The 4,763-nt window shown below is 35.2% G+C and overlaps 1 pseudogene; it reads right to left on the bottom strand.

The window, feature by feature from the left end:
• The window catches only part of LOC107681445 (macrophage mannose receptor 1-like), a 28,023-nt pseudogene that overhangs the window by 6,158 nt on the left and 17,102 nt on the right, over positions 1-4,763 (bottom strand).

Raw genomic sequence — 4,763 nt, 5'->3', positions numbered from 1 at the left:
ACCACTGCCCTGGATCTCTAGAGCTCGCAGCATGACCTGTTCAAACTCCTCCCACCGCGCGCTCCTATTGGTCAAACCCCGCTTATTTGCATGCGGAAAATACGGAAATACCAGAAGCGCGCTGTGATTGGCTGAAAGGACCGCCAGTCTCTTTACATAAGTATGTCATACGTCTCACGTGGACTGCTGCGTCTGGGCAAATCAGTAGTAAGAGAAAGCTGATGAATGGGACGCTGACAAGGGAAAACTGCGTGGTTGGTTGGTTCAGGAAAGCCGAGTACGTTGAAGTGTTATACAAACGGTTATACAAGTGTGTGTACAGTCAATGTGGTCTCGCCCTGCGCGAAACACGGCATGTGATGCTATTAGAATAGCTTGGAATATACATGCGTGATTGCTCGAAATCATTCAGTACGAATTTTAGATACATTCGTGCATTTAGAATATATATTTATAACAATTTCGTATTCATTTCAGGCACATCTGTCATTTCATAACATAGCATCTCACATAACATAATACGTAACATCTCATACAGATGCTATTGCACAACATCTCATCTACATGCACAACATCTCATCTACATGAAAATATATAGGCTATATAAGGCTTTACCTATATGTTTCAGAAAGCACTTTGGATGAGTTTATTAGTGCACACAATAATAAAACAGTGTGCTTGGGGAAACACTCTCTTGTTGGACTCTCTCCATCTCCATCTGATAGAAGATCCTGCCTTTTGCCAATATTATAATTGTGCTTTCCCTTGTTTGCATGCATTTATTTTTACTTCAAAAGAGAGCACACAGCACACAGGCAATGTTCTGGTTTGAGCTGCTAAAACAGGCATTTGCGTGATGGGTAAACACGATTTATTCTCTAGTGAATTGTGTTGATTGCCGTGATAATGAGTTCCAATCATACATAGTTATATTAGTTCCATCTACCATTTTAGCAATATCACATGAGCAAGAGTGCTGTTGTACTGAATATGGCACAAGGCTGTATGAAATCAAATGTAATAAAAAAATCTCAAAGAAGACGGATAAGAAGTTTTCTAAGATCTCTTTCTCACTTCTTCTCCTCTCTCAAACACACAGAGCTCTTAAAAAAAATCAAATAAAAAAAAACTCTCAATAACACCAGATGGCCCAGATGGCGTCTCTACAAGGATCCACAAGACTGTCAAATCATACCAGACCATTTCGAAGAACTCTCACAGATACAGAAACACTTTCTTTCTGTGTTAAAAGCGCTATATAAATAAAGGTGACTTGACTTGACTTGACTGTCTGTCACACTTGTTTCTGAGAATATTAAGCAAAAACATATCCATTATAAATCCTCAATTGCTCTCTATTCACAAGGCAGGTATTTTATTATACAAGCAAATGCAGATGAATTATTAACAGCTGATCATTAGTGTGATGTCTACATACTGCTAGCAGTTTCTGAGCACTAATGAACCCTAAAGACCATTGTATTAATATTTTAAAGGATTTGATCCAGTTAGCACAAAGAGAACATTGTGTTCTCCGGTGAAATTAAGTATGAAATTAAAATATTGAAAAATGAAATGTGTGATACTACAATGAGGCCTGATAGTGAGTACATAAATGGATTATATGACAGAATCAGAGACAGAAAAAACGGGCTGAATGAGGATGCAAACCAAAAAACTCGCTCTAAATGTTCAATCAATCCAATAGGGACATGTGGGTGTTTGTTGTCCCAACGGAAGCAATTTATGCCTGAAAAAAGCCGTGAGTCAGTGAATTAAGTGGGACTCACTCTAATAGTTCCACTTTTATCTTTTATCAGATCCTCACCAGATAAAGGCTGTTTTGCTGTGTTTGTGTGTGCTTGTCATTGATTCTTTTGGGTTTCGTGAAATGCTGTGAAAGTGACGCACATATAATATAACCGAAGGCCAAAACAATCCTATAACAAGGCTCTTGAATGACCCATTTTTGGGTTTTTCAACACAGAATGATTTTCTGCAAAAAAAAGTACATTCATTGTTGTATTATGGGTTAACTTTTTTTTTTTTGTTGTTGCAATGAATGACATTTCAGCGTGCTACGTCCACACCAAGAACGATCACTATAATGAGATAAAGTTTTAACAATCGGTCTAATTCTATGATAATAGGGAAGTTCACACCACAACTATAACAATAATGTCACAGAGGAACAATATCATTGGAATTACTTTCAGAATGAGGATGGGGAAGTCATGGCCTAATGGTTAAAGAGTCGGACTTGTAACCTAAAGGTTGCGGGTTCGAGTCTCGTACTGGCAGGGATTGTTGGTGGGGGGAGTGAATGTACAGCGCTCTCTTCCACCTTCCATACCACGACTGAGGTGCCCTTGAGCAAGGCACTGAACCCTCAACTGCTCCAACTGTGGAAACTTATAGTTATCTTTATAGTTACCGTTTGTGGTGTGAATGGGCCTTTATAAATGATGAAATCAAATGAAATCATATTTCTGTCACTCTATCTTCTGTCACACTATCATTTCTGTCACTTGTACCTCACTCTAAAAAAAAAAGGTACAAAAGCTGTCACTAGGGCAGTGCCTTTTCAAAAGGTACAAATATGTAGCATTTAGGTACCAATATGTACATTTAAGGTACTTATATGCAACCTTTAGGGGTAATTAAGATACAAACCTTTTGAAAAGATACTGTTCCAGTGTTCCAGTGACAGCATCAACTTTTAGTTTTCTAAGGTTAAAAATCCTTAATTGAGAAGGGAATCACATAATGCATTACAACATCCTTAGGGGAAAAAATCCATCCAAGATGCAGCAAAAAAAATATTATATTTATACATTCAGTAGGCCTATTGAAAAGCATAAAATAGGCCAATTACACTAAAAATGGACCTTAAGCATAAAAATATAGAACAAATATTATAGTAATGCATCATTAGCAAAATAATCTAAAACCAAACTGATTCAGAGTCAAGGCTTTTTAATGCCTGACAGTTTATTCAAATGCTCATAATGATTCAAACACATTTGGATGTAACAGTCTGTGGCTCCTTTAAACTGTCTGTGAGTCCTTTGGTTTTCCTATATAATTTTATGGCCTTTTAAATTGTCCATTAAATGTGAATTATTCCACTTTGATATTTTTATTTCCTACTTTGCCCTCAAACTCACACTCAAATCCTTTTCTCACTTTCATAACTGAGTGAAAAGGTTAGCTGCTTGCTATATTTGTAATGCCATCTGTTTGGCCTAATCTGATCAAAATGTAAGTTGCAATATTGAGTTCCATTCTTGTGACATAAACTCTAACATGACCTCTCATCTCTTCCTCATTAAATAATAACAATATAAAATAATGATGAAACATTTTATACTCGTATGTGGTTTTTACAAGGCATGCTTCTTTTGTCTGTCTATTGTAAAAAATGGGTAATTAATGAAGTTTATTAAAAGTTAACAATACCTATTTCATGTATTACAGAGCTTCCCGTTTCTTTGGCCTTAAATACAGAAGCTAATTTCCCATTTAAAAGAACACACTGTTCTAAGGATGTAATTTAATTGAGGAAAGTGAAATTACATCTCAGATTCTCCTGCACTTTATGATAACACTTTAAAAAGCTATTAAACTTAGTTTCATTGCACATTTAGCACATTTTGAAGTCTCCTGTAGAAAGTAGCTCTTACTGCTTGGCGTCTTCACCCAGATTTTCCACTGTCTGCTACATCTATCTGGAAAAGAAAAAGGGGAGTTGTCTTGTGGATCATGTTCTGAGCATTACATCACCAACCACATATATAACCCAGCAGCAGACATGAGCCGGACGGAAAAGGTTCTGGCATGTTGCCCGGTGAAAGCGTGCTGTCTACCATGAACCCTTCCCTCAAACTTCCACCCCTCCTCTCTCTTTTCCTCTTACTGTGGAATTTAGTATGAGTTAAGCAGACAGCAGTGCCTGTACTGCCATACGTGAGCCAATTGTATCGTAAGGGGAAAAGTATTTTGTTTGCATGTGGAGCAACGTCATAGAGCTCCATGACAGAGCATTTTATGTATGGGATTACAAAATGAAGCACGTTTTTATCCTGCCAGCATTTTTGCCAAAAAATAATCCAGGAATAAAAATCACCTTCACTTGATTATTTAATTAGCAATTTTTTAAAAAGATTATTTAATCAGATATTAGATATAAAAAACACCATTCCATACATACTACACCATATATGCATCAAAGTCGATTGCAATTGCAAACAAATGTGTATATTTGTATATATGTAAATAATTTTACATATTAAATGCCATTAATCAATGACTAAAAGTCAAATGTTTTATATTGTACTACTACTTTCTACTTTCTTTTTCAAGCAATTATGTCATTCACTATGCCTCAAAAAGAATGTAATTACACAAAATTTTACACAAAAAGTAAAAAAAACCTTTAACAAAGTACACAAAGTTTTTAAACAAACAAATAAACAAATAAGTTAGTTTAGTTTTTCTTGTGAGAATTTAAATGATTAAATTCACTAAAATGACTATTCAATGATCAATGATTATATATACTGTATATTTATATATATACACATATTTTTTCAGCAATGATTAAATTCACAAGCATTTGCAGGGTTTTAGCTACACCTTATATTCTTATAACCTTTAATCAATGGCTCATAAGTTTTGTATTGTGTTGAACATTATTAAATCATTCACAATGCTTCATAAAAGTTCATTGTTCAAATTCAAGTTTATATATATATATATATATA

This window comes from Sinocyclocheilus anshuiensis, unplaced genomic scaffold (assembly GCF_001515605.1).
Source record: "Sinocyclocheilus anshuiensis isolate Anshui unplaced genomic scaffold, SAMN03320099.WGS_v1.1 scaffold2551, whole genome shotgun sequence".
Lineage (NCBI taxonomy): Eukaryota > Metazoa > Chordata > Actinopteri > Cypriniformes > Cyprinidae > Sinocyclocheilus > Sinocyclocheilus anshuiensis.
The sequence above is the reverse complement of the archived record's forward strand: the minus strand, read 5'-3'. Positions and strand labels throughout refer to the sequence as shown.